The 17,081-nt window shown below is 42.2% G+C and overlaps 1 long non-coding RNA gene across 1 annotated transcript; it reads left to right on the top strand.

Annotated features, from left to right (window-relative positions):
• The first annotated feature begins 12,071 nt into the window (after positions 1-12,071).
• LOC118096384 (uncharacterized) lies at positions 12,072-16,586 on the top strand. The gene is made up of 3 exons (XR_004693906.2): positions 12,072-12,310; positions 13,144-13,271; positions 16,091-16,586. It is a non-coding gene; the product is annotated as an uncharacterized LOC118096384 (long non-coding RNA).
• The last annotated feature ends 495 nt before the right edge of the window (positions 16,587-17,081 follow it).

Here is a 17,081-nt window from a genome sequence, read left to right on the forward strand (position 1 = left end):
AATATACAACCTTGTCATACTCCTTTCCCAATTTTGAACCAATCAGTTGTTCCATATCTAGTTCTAACTGTAGCTTCTTGTCCCACATAGTGATTTCTCAGAAGACAGATGAGGTGATCAGGCACTCCCATTTCTTTAAGAACTTGCCATAGTTTGATGTGGTCGACACAATCAAAGGCTTTTGTGTAGTCAATGAAGCAGAAGTAGATTTTTTTTTTTGAACTCTCTAGCTTTCTCCATAATCCAGCACGTTTGCAATTTGGTCTCTGGTTCCTCTGCCCCTTCGAAATCCAGCTTGCACTTCTGGGAGTTCTCGATCCACATACTGCCTAAGCCTGCCTTGTAGAATTTTAAGCATAACCTTGCTAGCGTGTGAAATGAACGCCTACAACAGTAAAAACTGAATAAACCAGCAGTAGGTCCAGTCGTGACCAACTCTGGGGTTGCGGCGCTCATCTCGCGTTATTGGCCAAGGGAGCCGGCGTACAGCTTCCAGGTCATGTGGCCAGCATGACAAAGCCGCTTCTGGCAAACCAGAGCAGCACACGGAAATGCTGTTTACCTTCCCGCTGTTATCTACTTGCACTTTGATGTGCTTTTGAACTGCTAGGTTGGCAGGAGCTGGGACCGAGCAACAGGAGCTCACCCCATTGCGGGGATTTGAACTGCCAACCTTCTGATCAGCAAGCCCTAGGCTCTGTGGTTTAACCCACAGTGCCACCTGCATCCTAAAAACAAAGCAGTGTATGGTCACAGCCACACAATGCATTTAAAGCACATTAAATCCCCCCCGAGGTATCCTGAGAACCATAGTTTACCCCACACAGCTACAAGCCCATGTACCTTCAACAAACTATGGTTCTTGGCATTCTTTGGAGTAAATCATGCACTTTAAATGTATTGGAGAATGTCAATACTGGCTCTTACATTAGGCAGAGTGAGGGAGCCACCATAGGCAGCCATCATGGAGAGATTTGGTATCATGGAAGAACATTTGTTAGCTTTTAATTCATTATAATTCTATTTTTATTTCCAATAAGTCACTTATGGGGTTTTCTACCTCAGATGCCAGAATATCTTGTCAAGTCCTGGGTGTATCATGCACCATGACTCAGGAGAGGTGGATGCCACTGAGTTCCAAGGAGTGGCTGCTGAAATCAGGACACTTCTGCTCATTATAGTCCCCAGATTCATTTCTTGGCTCTTGGAGCAGATCCAAACATAGGAGGGGGACCTTGTATGCAAGAATGCCCACCCCGAGGCCCTATGTTGTTGGACACTAATCCCCATCAGCTTTAGGTGGCAAGGCCAGTGGTCAGGGATGATTGGAGGTGTGGTCCAGCAACATCTGTAGGACTACGAGCTCTCCATCTGTGTCCTGAGATGTACTAGTCCTAGATTGTTTAAGCAACAGAGGAACCAGCATTTTGAAAAGCACATGGAAGCTACATGGAAACCACTGCAGTGGGGTTTTTCTTAAGCATGGGAGTGAAACCAGCTTCCACTCTGGATGGCCTTCAAGAAGTTCACCGCAGTATTCTAAACAGGAGCCCAACAGAGGTACATGCATAGCAGATCTGGTTGGCACACGGCCCTTTGTACTCACCTGTTGTCTGCTCTGAAGGATGCATTTTTAAGAAAAATGATCAGTGGGAAGGAGAGCTGAAGAAATAGGATATTATTTATACCCTGTCCACCCAGCTGGGTCACCCCAGGCACCCTGGGTGGCTTCCGACACACGTAGAAACATAATAAAACATCACACTGCTTTGAGATGTCTTCTAAAACTGGTACTAACAATGTCAGAAATGAATCCCACCCCCATTCAGAATTTCTCGAGCCATTATGAGCCAGCTACAGCCACCTTTCAAATTTTGGGGTGTAATGGCTCTGCACCAGCCGTTTCCATCTGCTTCCCTCCTCTCCACTGTCATCAAAATATGATCAAGGCAGTGTGGGGTGCAGGGGTAGACAATGTGGAGCCTTGCAGATGTTGTGGACTACAATTCCCATCAGCCCCAGCCAGCATAACCAACGGTCTGGGATCATGGTAGCTGTAGTCCAGTGTTTCCCAAACTTGGGTCTCCAGTGGTTTTTGAACTACAATTCCCATCATCCCCGACCACTAGTTTTGCTAGCTAGGGATGATGGGAGTTGTAGTCCAAAAGCAGCTGAAGACCCAAGTTTGGGAAGCACTGCTGTATCCCAAAATATCTGGAGTGCACCCTGTTGGCTACCTCCATTATAGTGTACACAAGCAGGTAGGTAGATAAAGTATAACTGTTCTTAGTTCTGGCAAGTATTTTTGCTAAAATGTTATTGACCACATCCACACTCCTCTTTAGATACGTAGCACTCATCTCCCTTTATATTCCTCTTAAACCAGCTTTCTTCTTTAAAATTTCCTCTACTAGTAAAGGTTATTCAAAACCATATCGGATGATGCTGATATAATTGCTCTGCCAATACTGCCTGCAAATGTAGCAGCAGATCACCTTTTAACTCCTAATGAGCCTAAAATTAAATTAGTGGCAGTGTGTTCTTGGCAGTGCTTATCTCCAGATCTAGACGACTGTTTATCTTAGCAATCAGAGGACTCAACTGCATACAGCTCAGGCAAGTGTCTGCAAATAGCCTCACTTATGCCATATTAGCACCCTTTGCAAATGGAGAAATAGGAATTAATCATACAGGCCTAGTTTGGTTCCTCTTTCTGCATGTTTGCCAATACATTTGTAATGTTATTAGAAAATGAGTCAATGTTCAGCATTAATTAGATGTGGGAAATGGAGCAGAAAAACCACATTTTAGCTGTTTTAATCAAGAGGAAATGTTCTAATGCTGGATACGGATTTAATGCAAAACTAAATATTTGACTCAAGATGGCTTATGCTAGTCAATTAGCCAGTGTTTGCCATCGTTTTCAAGATTAGTCGTTTAATGCTTCATTTGATATGGCTTTGCCACTCCTGATTAATGACCCATTTTTTGCTATTATAGTGATTTCTGTGTCCATGCATTGTTAGACTGAAGGATCACACACTGTTTAACCATATACTTTAATTTTTTTAGTCCTTTATATATCACACGTGACCTGTGGAGAATACCACTAGGTGAAATACATTTTTACATCTGATTTTTTTTATTGTTTGATGTTTTTATTGGAATGCTCTGGTTTTTAGTCTGTATACTGCTTTGTGATCATTTATGTGAAAGTGCAGAAAGTAAGTAAGTAAGTAAGTAAATAAATAAATAAGCCACAGCAAACTATGGCAAGTTCTTAAAGAAATGGAAGTGCCTGATCACCTCATCTGTCTCCTGAGAAATCTCTATGTGGGACAAGAACCTTGGTGGAACCTCGGTTTATGAACACCTCGATTTATGAATTTTCGGTTTACGAATGCCACGGACCCATCTGGAACGGATTAATTCACTTTACTTTCAATGGGAAAGTTCGCTTCAGTTTATGAACGCTTCAGTTTATGAATAGACTTCCGGAACCAATTGTGTTCATAAACCGAGGTACCACTGTACTTAGAACTGGATATGGAATAACTGATTGGTTCAAAATTGGGAAAGGAGTAAGACAAGGTTGTATATTGTCTCCCTGCTTATTTAACTTATATGCAGAATTCATCATGCGAAAGGCTGGACTGGATGAATCCCAAACCGGAATTAAGATTGCCTGAGGAAATATCAACAACCTCAGATATGCTGATGACACAACCTTGATGGCAGAAAGTGAGGAGGAATTAAAGAACCTTTGAATGAGGGTGAAAGAGGAGAGCGCAAAATATGGTCTGAAGCTCAACATCAAAAAAACCAAGATCATGGCCACTGGTCCCATCACCTCCTGGCAAATAGAAGGGGAAGAAATGGAGGCAGTGAGAGATTTTACTTTCTTGGATTCCATGATCACTGCAGATGGTGACAGCAGTCACGAAATTAAAAGGCGCCTGCTTCTTGGGAGAAAAGCAATGACAAACCTAGACAGCATCTTAAAAAGCAGAGGCATCACCTTGCCGACAAAGGTCCGTATAGTTAAAGCTATGGTTTTCCCAGTAGTGATGTATGGAAGTGAGAGCTGGACCATAAAGAAGGCTGATCGCTGAAGAATTGATGCTTTTGAATTATGGTGCTGGAGGAGACTCTTGAGAGTCCCATGGACTGCAAGAAGATCAAACCTCTCAATTCTGAAGGAAATCAGCCCTGAGTGCTCACTGGAAGGACAGATCCTGAAGCTGAGGTTACAATACTTTGGCCACCTCATGAGAAGAGAAGAATCCTTGGAAAAGACCCTGATGTTGGGAAAGTTTGAGGGCACTAGGAGAAGGGGACGACAGAGGATGAAATGGTTGGACAGTGTTCTCGAAGCTACCAACATGAGTCTCACCAAACTGCGGTAGGCAGTGGAAGACAGGAGTGCCTGATGTGCTCTGGTCCATGGGGTCATGAAGAGTTAGACATGACTAAACGACTAAACAACAACAAAATAAAACAGTGTAGAAAATATATCAACAAGTGACTCCTCCTCCTCCCCTCCACAACCAGCCAATAACTGTTAGAAGCTGGGAAGCTCAAAAGCTTGCTCACTTCTCTACCTTATTTAAAATGATCTGACCATTAGACAGCTTTATTTGTTTTTTTCAAGGTAGAAAAAGCTACCTACACTCCATCTCATGACTAAGGGGGCAGGGAGGCTTTGTGGCTGCATGGAAAGAAACCTGTGGTTGTGTATTTTAAGGAAAATAGTAAATTGTCATCATAGCTCAAGGTTCAGCTTGGACACTGAGGTCCAGCTCCAAGGGCCTTCTGGTGGTTCCTTCACTGCAAGAAGCAAAGTTACAGGGAACCAGACAGGGGGCCTTCTCGGTAGTGGCACCCGCCCTGTAGAACGCCCTCCCATCAGATGTCAAGAAAATAAGCAACTATCTGACTTTTAGAAGACATCTGAAGGCAGCCCTGTTTAGGGAAGTTTTTAATGTTTGATGTTTTATTATATTTTTAATATTTTGTTGGAAGCTGCCCAGAGTGTCTGTGGAAACTCAGTCAGATGAGCGGGGTATAAATATATTATTATTATTATTATTATTATTATTATTATTATTATTATTATTATTATCACACACACTGATATTTCAGGAGACAGTTGAAAAACGAATAGCTTTATGATTCATATCTTAAACCAAGGATACCTTTATCACTCCATCACAGAAGTTGGGGTGTTAATATTCTATCATTTTAAACATAGATTCCACCCAAATTCAGTGTCAAGGAAAGTTGAATTTCACAACCCTTATACATAATACAAATGAAATCCTATATGCATATAGGCTATGTGGTAAGCAGAAGCAGATGGTCAAATATCCTCAAAACGACTCACAACAGCTGTGAAATTGGATGACAAAATAATCAAAGCATATATATTGCAACAAAAGGCAACATAACAATCCCCACAACTGATATAGGGAAAGAAGCAGCAGACTCGAAATTAAGGCCAAATCAACAGTGACCGGTGGCTGCAAAACCCTGCAAAACGAAGCCCTGTTTATTACATTTGTATTTTTTAATTTGTTTATTACATCTGTATACCCCACGACGGGGCGAGCTCCCATTGCTCGGTCCCAGCTCCTGCCAACCTAGCAGTTCGAAAGCATGTCAAAGTGCACGTAGATAAATTTGTACCGCTCTGGCGGGAAGGTAAATGGCGTTTCCGTGTGCTGCTCCGGATCGCCAGAAGCAGCTTAGTCATGCTGGCCACATGACCTGGAAGCTGTATGCCGGCTCCCTCGGCCAATAACGCGAGATGAGTGCCGCAACCCCAGAGTTGGTCATGACTGGACCTAATGGTCAGGGGTTCATTTACCTTTATACCACCCATCCAGTCAAGATCTTTGGGTGGTTCCATAAATGGTAAAATAAAAAAATAGAGCGCACGCTTGCAACAAAAACCAAGATGAAAGAAACCATTACAGTAAAAACAAAACAAAACTGTTTTATGATTGAAAAATGAAAAATACAAAACAGCCACCCATAACTGAGTTGCAGGCATGAAAAAAAATCAGTAAACACAAGTAACTAGAGGATGAATCATTTACCACAGAATTTGTCTTCACCTGGCAGCCTTGCTGTGTGCTGGATAATCAATGAGTTCATTGCGTGATACTAGAGAAAACAGTCAGGGGTAGAAGCTTGGCTAGAAATACCAAATATGTGTACATTGAGACAGTCTAGGACATTTTTACAGTTTATCTAATCAGAATGAATTGCAATCATTCAAGCCAAACCTGAACTTTAGCCTCTTTGGAAATGCAAGGACAGTTAGCCTACCTCTTTGCTTTTACACAGTGTGATTTCCCCTGAAATCAATTACATTCCTCTCAAATGTGTAAAAGGGGACTTTATTTTACTCCTTCAACTATTGTATAAGATGTAAATACATCCATTTAGATGTATCACAAGAAGAGAGAGAATTCGGGAAGATCACACGAAAAAGGTAGTCTGTTGAAAGTTGATTTGTACTTCGTGTTTTAGCTTGAACCTGATCCCCAGTGCTTTCCTAACACTAGCAGAAGAACCTAAATTTACTCATTTGTATTGAATGAGTGTGACTGACCCATGGGGTCAGAAAAGAAGGGTGGTCCTTAGAAGACCTGGGACTGAGAAGCAGGAGTTCACAGGAGAGGGTGTTTCTTGTCAGGGGGCAGTTCGTTGTGGTCCTGTGGCTCCCTCAAGTTCTTCACCTGCTCACAAAAGGCACCACAACTCCCTTATGGATAATACCATTATATTTCTTGGGTTTTCAACCCTTGGGACATTTGCAGAAGCAACGTTGTGAGAGCAGAACAAGCAGCATACGTCTCAGCTGCCTGCTGGCCCAGGAAGGCTGTTCCAGAAAAGTGAAGAGAGTCCAAGTCTGGCAGCCACTTGCAATAGGAGTGGTCCTTCTAAACCTCTTCTTGACTAGCCAGATGTGTGTGTACCTATGTCCATTAAAATAAACACCTTTAGGGTTGAGGGAACACCCTTGCAGATACCCATGCTGAGTGGTGTTTAGATTGTCTTGGATGGGGTTTGGACTTTAGGAGGCTAAAGTTGTTAGGGGTGGTTTTAAATCCAGCATGGCCGCTTGCGGCTCAGGTAGCCTTCGTATCACATAGAAGACTTTAATTTTTTTTTAAAAAAACTTTATTAGAGATTTTAATTAAAACATATCAAATCATAACAAAACAAATTGAAACAAATCAACTCAAAATATAAAAGTTTATACAGATATCATAATCCCAAATTTACATCTGAAAAGTAATTGATATCTAATACATAATACGACTAAACCTTCCTGTCTAGTCTTTTCCTCTATAACATCCAAATAAAAAGCATACACTTAATATTTCTCTTAAACATATGTAACAGATAAATTTTCCTCTTTTTCCATGTACTTCCTCTTTCCTTGATCTTGGTCTCTTTAAGCTTTTGATAAATTACTGCTTCCCTTACCCAATGTTTCGCCTGTGTTTCCTTTTGTTTTATAATCTTTGCCTGCAGTACTGGTCTCTAGAAATGAATCCAGGATTTTAATGTGGGACATTGTTGCTTCATATAATTTCCGAATTTCCCCCAATTTTATTCACAATTTTGTTTACTGCTGCCTCTAATTGAATTGGTTAATTTTGCTAAATCTACATATCCAAATAATTTTTCCTACCACTCATCAATTTTTTGTATACCTTGTCTTTTCCAATACGTGGCTATTAATATTCTTGCGGCTGCAGTTGTGTATAAGAATATTTTTGATGTCCACATAGAAGACATTTTATCCACCTCAGCTGACCTACCAGCAATGGGCTGATCTAGGCAGAGATAGCCTGGGAACAGTTATTAAGCTTAAAGCAAAGTGCTGGTTGTATCCTGTAAAGTCCTAAATAGTAGTCAGGACAGAGGTTATCTGAAAGACTGCCTTCTGTCGTATGTACCTGCTGGACCTTGAGATCTTCATCATAAGCCTTTCTCCAAGTTCCCTCGCCTAACCAAGTAAGGTAGTTGGTCCCAAGGGACAGGGCCTTTGTGGTGGTGGTGACAAGTTTCTAGAATGTCCTCCCCAGAGAAGTTCTTCTGCTGGGTTATGGGCATTTATTCTCCTAGGCCTTTTAACTTACAGCAGGTCCATATATTTTTGTAGTGTTTGGTGGGTGCTTGTGCTTATACTGACTTTTAGCTTGCTTTGGGGAGCTGATTTGTATTGTATGTAATTGATTTATACTGCTTTTTTAAGGCTTATACAGTAAACCACTTGGAGGACTTAGTTGCTGAGTGGTGTAGAAATATAACAAACAAATATACATATAATAACCATTAATACTCCCTGATGCAGGACATCCAATAGTGTTGAGATACCCAGTATCGTAAAAACTTTTATTTTCTTTATCCTATGCCCGTGATGGGGAATTGTGACTTTCCAGATGATGCTCTTTCCTTCCTGGAAGAGAAAAAAATTACACACAACTGCATACAACATGTAGTTTGGCCCTTGATGCCTGCCATCCAAATGGAGTCAACATTAGAGTCAACTAGATGCTGTCAACCCCCACTCCCAAATATTGTATAGTGAAGGGATGGGATGAATCTGTGGCCCTCTAGATCAGGAGTTGCCAGTGTGGCACTCCTGGGTGCCTAGGGCCCACAAAGGCCTTTCCTGTCTGTCATAGGGTCCTCTCCCTCCACCTTTTCTTGTGAAAATCTGTTGTAGCCAATAGATTAGGTTGTGATGCATTCTTGGAGGCGGGGTATGTGCGCGCATTGCAGTGTCTCCCAAAAAGTTGACAATATTTAGATGTTATTGGATTCCAGCTCCCGTCAACCCCAGCCATCATGGCCAATGGTCCAGAATGATGGGCTTTGCACAACAATAGCACCTGGCAGGTCACAGGTTCCCAATCCGTAGTGTATGGGGTGACTAATTATAGAAGAATTATCCCAGGGGTTGGCAAAATTTTGTGGCTTGGGCCAGTTCATGGTCCCGCAGACACTGCGGTGGGCCAGAGTGCGCAAATGCTATTTCCGGCGCAGAGGAGGCACGCACAGCTTCCCATTGGCTGCAGAAGCTTCCTGCAGCCAATGGGAAGCTGGCCAGCATTGTGGAAGGTGGTCCCCACTCTTCTCCGTGCTCGGGAGCCAACCGAGCAGGCGGCGGGGGTCCATGGACCGGTTAAACAACCCCCATGGGCCGCTTGTGGCCCATAGGCTTAGGTTGCTGCCCCCTGATTTATCCTCCCCCTTTTTTGCAAACTGTTTTAGCTGCTGCATTTGTCTATTTCTTTTCTTTTAAACTATGCAGTTTAAAACTTTTGTTGTTGGCTGCTGTTTATTTCACCCATTGATGGGATGGAAAAGTACTGTAAAGATATTGAATAAGTGGATGGATGGAGGAAGCGAGTAAGTAAGTAAGTAAGTAAGTAAGTAAGTAAGTAAGTAAGTAAGTCGTGGCTATAGTTGCCCTTAAGAGAGCATGGAGTAGGAAAATGTGTACTGGAGAAGTATCAGTATTAGGAACAACTTGGCAATGGGAGTTGTTTTCAACATTGCAGTGTTTGTTCACTCTGAAGGCTACGTGCTGACCAATCCTGCTACTCTCATTTCTGTCTGACTGAGGTTTTTCCCCCTCCTGCCCAGGTTCTCAAATCTACTTTGTTTGCCACTAGATTGTAGATGATAGGAAGCCCCTATGACAGTGGCAAGATAACCTTTGTGGAGCTCACAGAATAACACACAGGACCACAGAGAGGTAACCTGGGGCAGAACATAATCTTGAGGGCCTTCCTCTTGCACCCCCTCCCCAAATGGTGTCAGTAGGCAATGTAGCACATGGAATACCGGCTTAACTTGTAGGTATTGAATAGTGAAAAATTCATTCACAAACCATGCGTTATCAATGCACTAGATAGGCAAATGGTTTGCTTACCTAGTGAATTAGCGTTCACAGCTATTAATTAATTCATGGCTATTAATAAATATATCCTGCTTTACAAAAAGAATACCTTTCAGTCTCAGGAAATTACAAATCATCTTTGTATTCCAAATGTTATTTAGAATTGCCAAAAAGCAAGAGCAGAAATGTTAGAACGTTCACATCATTAAGCAAAACGGTAATTTGTGAAACACCTGCTGCTTAAACCTACTTGTACCGTTTCTATCTCTTGTCTTCATTTTGGCAAACCTATCATTTAAAAGGTCAAAATAGATTTGCCAAGCAAGTTTATTTTCTGCTCTTTGGTAGATCTTGTCCTGTGGTCGATTGACTAGGGGAGCACTTACCATTGGGATATGGAGTCCCTGACCTGTGGAGTAGATCAACCCCATGGCTAATTTCTACCAAGCTCATATCATCCAATACCGTATATGCTGCTGTCCCATTCCCTTGAAGCCAGCAGGCACAGAGAACACAGAGAAAGCCCGCCTGCCTCATTCTGCTATTCCTCTTCTGCTCTGGGCTAAGTGGGGGAGTGGGTGTCTTTCATATGGTCTCTGCCTTCCCCTGTGTTTAGAACAGAGGAAGCTTCCTTATACCAAGTCAGCCTGCTTGGTTCAGTTTTGTCCATGCTGACTGGTGGCGGCTCTCCATTATTTTATGCAGGAGTCTCTTCCAGTTCTCTTTGGAGATGCCAGGAATCGAACCAGGATGCTTCTACATGGAAAGTCCCACATTTATGGCAGAACAGACACAGGATGTTTTACAGTACGTTGGCTTTTTAGAATTGACAAGCAGAGCAAGTCTATAAATATGAGAAGCTTGAGCAGTTACTTGCTAGTTTTCCTTTGGGTCCAACATACACAGGATGGTACTCTGCACCTTCCAGTAAAGCCAAGAGCTTGGCGGACAGAATTAAAGGTTTCAAAGCATGCATCTTATTAAACATGGATATAGCACTGGACCAAGTTTCAAAGTTTCCCCAACCTGCAGGAGATTACTACCTTTTTTAATAAGCAAAATGAGGTGGATGTTGCATGCACCTTAAAATTTTCAGTATTGCTTGCTCAATGATTCAGGGGGCTAATGATTCAGTCAAGACCAAGCCTATGTGTCTGTAGAGTTAAAATTGAATTGGGATGAAGAACTGCTAACAATGGATAATGCTGATGGATTTTGCAATTGTTTTAATCTCAGACAGATATTACCCATGACTCCTAAATTGCCAATATATGCACCAATATTCTGGAAATAATTGTACTTGAAAGGATCCCGTCCAATGTTACAAACATCTTCCCCTTAAGCTTTTGTTTGTAATGCCATTCTGTATATCTCCAAGAGCTAGTTAAAATAGACTCCAGACACTGGATTTGCAAAACAACTCCTGGGCAGAGATAACATTTTTTTAAAACCGTAAAGTAAGCCCATTAGTATGTCTGTGAGCAACCATTAATGATGGTCAATTGCACTGTGGAGGGGCTAGTGTGCTGTTGACCGAGCTAATGCAGTGTTCAAGAAGAGTGACAGATTTATTTAAGTTCTCTGCTGGATATTAGAGAGTCGGGGAAGCCAAGGATAATACAAGACAAATGATAGACATTCCTTTATAAAGCACCTGATGTCTGCCTCAGTGATCTCTAAGTGCTACTTTGTATGCTTAATGTGCAGAACGTCCCAATATGGTTCAACAGAGAAGATCAACAGAAGTTACATCTGAGACACCATGAACAAATTTCACGAATTGTGTGTGTGTGTGTGTGTGTGTGTGTGTGCGTGCCTGAGTGCTGGATGATGGTTCTGCTTTTTAAAGGATATACGAGTCAACTGTGGATTCCATTATTAGTTTCATTCCATTTCTCAGGCCATTTCTCCATTGTGAAATGCAAGGCTATGGGGCCTTCAGGAGGAAACAGAAAAGTTTGGAAAGAGTAATAAGAAGGCCTTTGCTCTTCCATGCACAATTGTAACTACAGTATCTCTTTGTATGCAGGGATCAGTACAGTGGATTTTCTCCTCCTTGTCGTCCTTTAGACACCCCTGTGTTTGTTGTGGGATCATTCTCAGAAATATCGGGAAGCATTATATATGTGTGCATTGTTATTATTATTATTGAGCTGGCCCTAACATTAGGCAGAGTAAGGTGGCAGGTGTTGGAGGGTAGCAGCTGTTTTCCCCGTCCATTTCTGCTAAGCTGCCATCCCATTCCTTCTGAGCCAGCACCCCAGTTGCACTGAAGCTTCCTTCTTGCCGACCTGTCTTGATGCCTGACCTGTGCTCCCTAACCTAGTTTCCGTCTCTCATCTCCACTGCTGAAGTAAAGTCCAGCTGTCAGTTTGGTCCACTACGGTAGGTGGAATGGCGTTTTGTCTGCTGCACCATCTTGTCCTTAGCTGCAGATAGCCAAATACCTTCAGCTTCCCCTGCATGACATTTCCCTGTGGCGCATGGTTTGACAGGATGAAGTTCCATTTCCCACCGAGGTGGTAAAACCCATAAATGAATTGTCTGGCTGCTCTAGTCTCGACATAAGCACTCACTTGCTAATAACTACCAGTCGCTCACTGACAATCGCCAAAGCAGTTACAGAACTAGAACCTGAGATTTGTTCACAGTCACACATGCATGTCCAGTCCAAGTGATGACTTGAATTATGTGAATGAACCACCACAGGTCAGACACTGTACGCAGAATTGTCACATCATCTCACTATACCAGGAATAGGGGACCTGTGACCCTCCTGATGTTGACATCTTTCATCTATGATCATCGGCCAGGGTTGATGGAGGCCCCCCCCCCCAAATCTAGATATACACAGGTTCCCCATTTCTCCACTAATTATGATATGATATACAAAATATAAGGTAAATTATTGGCTCCTTTCAGCTGCCAGGCCTCAAGGACCAGACCACGTGTTGTGTATCCGCCTCTACTCTGGGCTTTTCTTATCATTGGAAAACACCTTCCAGAGGCTGTGAGCTTCAATGGGAGAATGAAACATACTGCCTCTGTTGGGATGACAAGCATCTTGCGGCAGTGTGATTTTGAGCAGGAAAGGGTGGCAAGGGGACGGGTTAAGCAGCCTCTTTAATCTTAACCTCTCCCACCTTATTCCTCAGCAGAAACTGCTTGAGAATCCTCCCTTTGACTTGGTTATCTCTGCCTTTTCCTCCCTGCACAAGCCCCAGGTGAAGGAAGAAGGAAGTGGCGATTGCAATCTTGGTATGCCCCCACCCAGGATGTCACTGGGCAAGTGTAGATGCACCCCCTATTGCCACCTACATCTGTTTTCAAATGGATACACTGTGGGGTATGTGATGCAGAAACAAACTGCAATGAGCTTTTATTTTCAGAAGGAAACTAGTTTCTCAGGGACACGAAGAAATATGCGATAGCTCTAGAGAAAACAAGTGTCCGAATCAATTCTAGAATGAAATGTTCTGTGTAGGCAGCTTCAGTCCACAAGAAAAGCTTTTGTAACCCTTTTGTAACCATACAAGGTGCCACAAGACTCTTTTTTTAAAAAAAACAACCCTGACATCCTTCAACAGGAGATGTTACAGATAGAACCTGGGGCATTGCAAAGTATGTGGTTTACCACTGGCCTATAGGTGACACAGCTGGCAACCTAAATGATCAGAAGCACGATGGGAGGACGAGAGGTCTTTTGTGCACTTCCTTCATCTAAAACCACAGCACCCTTATCTTCTACTGTAAAAAGAAAAGGCTCCTTCTGCAACTCTTATAGTCATATTTTCTTAGCAGGGCCTCAACATTAGATTTGCTCCCTTAAGCATCAAGTTCTGACGCAGACAGCACTTTGCTGTCCACAGTCTAGCATGGGATAAGGACTCTCCTTGGAGTTCTTAGAAAGTCTGCTAACCAGTGTTGTTTTTGCAGCTGAAGAAAGCAAAAAGTCATTCATGGTTAAGATAAAATGCTCAAAAACCCATTACAAGATTACTTCCACTGCCAAATCTTTCAATTGTATTCACGAATGCATTTGTTTCCTATCCTGTACTATACTGTTTGCCTTTCACAACAGGCTGCTCCAGTAAGCCTCTCATCATTGGTTATCTGCTCTGGGTATTTACATGTAATGAAATTGTTCTGTTTGTTAGGTATATTTTACACATTGGAATCCATTCAACAGATGAGAAGCATGTTTATTTTAAAAATCACATTTCCTTTGCACTCTCTCCACTATTTTGCAATGCATTTAGTTTTAATTCAAGTAAGTAAGTACCATTGTATTGCCTGGGAAGACCTGGGAATTAACTCGTCAACATTTCCTATGCCTGAAAAAACAAGCTTGGAATCTGTTATTAATCAATCTAATAGCAATGATTTCTCTGCAAGCAAAACTACTTCACAGCCGAAGCAGTAAATGGACACATTGCTTTAAAGTTGTTGGTTTTGTTTATATCCTGTCATTCTGTATCAAATACACTCTAGGTGACTTAGAAGAAATGAGATGAAAAATCCACAATAATATAAAGAAAACAAATGGGAAGAGAGTCTTTTCAGGGGTGGCACCCTGGTTTTGAAATGCCCTCCTCATCTTTTTCTGGTACCTGGTGAAGCCAAATATTTTTTTTTTTCCCCAGACTTCTAAACTTTGTATTGATCTGTTTTATTTAGATGCTGATTTTATAGACTTGATTATTTCTTTTTAGGTTTCTAAAAACGTATTACTTATCTTACAATGTTTTAAATGTCCTCACTTATTAGCTTTGTTTACTTATTCAGTTTTTGTGTATGGAACCTTAATAAGGCACACATCATTTAAAAATAGCCAGTTTTTGCATTTATATTTTAAAATATAAATACATTGTTGAAATTGCAGCAGATTTTTTTTTCAAGCAGGCTGTGATTTCGCGAGACTGCATCATGTCACAGATCTAGAGGGGGTCAGCTTAGAGGTGCAAAGGCTAAAATTAAACCTTTGTGTTTTGTCTTGTTTTGTACACTCTAATCGCCAATGCTTTGGGGCAGGGCAATCTTTATCTTTCCCCATCCCTGGTAAAGCAGCACCCAATAGGACTCAACTGTCCGCTCATCAGCTGACGCACAGGAACTTCAGTCCTGCTCTCTGCAGGGGGCTGCTTCCCCATAAGGAAGGCACTGATGAATCTGGATCCAACTGATTGACTGCTGGGTGTGATTTTGGGGGAAATGGCCTTGTGGGCCAAACAAACTGGCCCATTTACTGGAGGTTGCCCAACCTTGTCTTTGAGATTTTCAAAACATGGGACAGCTGCATATTCCTGCCTTGCAAGGGGTTGAACTAGATCAGGCATGTCCAACAGGTAGATCGTGATCTACTGGTAGATCACTGGCTCCCCTCAAAGAAACTCAACAACTTTGACTCCTCTAAAAAAGCTCAACAACTTTGATCTGAACCCCTAAAAATGGGCTTTCCTCCCTAAAAAAAGCTCAACAACCTGAACCCCCCCAAATGGGTAGATCACTGCTTGTATTTAACTCAGTGAGTAGATCGCAGTCTCTTGGGAGTTGGCCACCCCTGAACTAGATGATCCTCAGGGTCCCTTCTATGATTCTTGGAGCACAACCTCACTTAGCTGTATCAAATTCTAGTTGAAAAGGAAAGGACAGTAAGTGAATAATTCATTGCACACCCTGAAATTAAGAGCTGCAACTCTGTACATGCAACACTTCACTGCAGCATAAATTCATATCCAGAACTAAAGCGGCTGCAGCAGAGGAGGAGATGAGACAAGATGTCCGGTTCTATCAGCTCTGCAGGAAGACCAGCTCCATTTGATTCCTCTCTTCCTTCAGCATCGGCTATAGGCAGCCCTTCCATCTTCTAATCTAAGGTGACCATGTGCCCTACTTTGCAGAGGACAACCCTCTATTTGAAGGACTCTATTTGAAGATAAAGAACCCAAAGAACAGAGAGCTTTGGGGCCTTGAAATTGCTCACCAGCAGTTAGCACCTGAACAGCCACATTCCACCCCACTACAGTGAGACGAATTGCATTTCTATTTACATTGTAGCAATTACTTGTAAACCACCTGTGCACAGGCATCAACATATGCAAATTTTATGCAAATATGTTGATTGTCTCCTCCTCCTTTTTTGATGATGCATTTCCTCTTTTTCAGGCGATGCCAAAACAGCCAACCTAATTTAATGTGGCTCTGGGAAAGGGAACAGCAGAACCCACTCCATTGGCTCAGCAGAAAGACCAGTTGTCATTTGATTCCTCCTCACTCTGAATTCTTTCCACTGATTCAAACCAGTCATTATAAGAACATGGTCCCTTGGCAAACTGGTACAGTACCTTGAATTTGTGTGTATTCCTCTTCCGTCCCAATCTGCTTTTCCTTTTGCATCATGTTTCTTACATTGTAAGCTTACGGGCAAGGGACTATCTTGCTCTCTACTGTTTTTTTTAATCTCTCTGGGAACTCCCTCTTTTATGCTGCAGAGATGGGTAAAAATGCATTAAATATATAATGCATTTTAAATAAACATCCACACAACTCCCTCTGAGTGTTGCTGTGCAGTATGTTAGACTAGAGAATAGCTCTTACTTTTCTGACTGTAGGTAATTAGTGCTTTCTGGCTTTTGCAACAGCCACGTGAAAAAAGAAAAGGTCATTTATTAAGAGCAGAATGAGTTCCCTTTTAGTTATGTGGCAATTTGTGTCTGTCTTCTCGTCCCCCCACCGCCCCCCCAGCCTATGGAAAGTGTTATCTCAGGCTGTTTTGTGCAGGAAGTTCTCTTTATCACTTCCTCTCAGTTGCAGTTTGCCTAGGACTTAAATATGAGATCAGATTGCATCAAAATGTGGGCCTTTGTGTGCTTAACTCATCAAAGGAGCGGACCCTCTCTGGCCTCGATATCACTTCGCTGCATATGCGGCTATGTAGCAAAACAAATTATATCTCAACAGGACAGGGCTATTTCTGTTGGTTTGTGCAGCAAAAGACAGGCCCAGAAAGTGGGGGGCGACTGGTTGGTAGGGCTACAGGTATCTGTGCTGTTTCACTTCTTCTTGTTTTACACATTCATCAGCCTTGTTTTTCCCCCTTTCAAAAGAAAGAAAAAGATTTTTTATTTTTATTTTACAATGTAAACCAAAATACTTA

Source organism: Zootoca vivipara, chromosome 5, assembly GCF_963506605.1.
Source record: "Zootoca vivipara chromosome 5, rZooViv1.1, whole genome shotgun sequence".
Classification (NCBI taxonomy): Eukaryota; Metazoa; Chordata; class Lepidosauria; order Squamata; family Lacertidae; genus Zootoca; species Zootoca vivipara.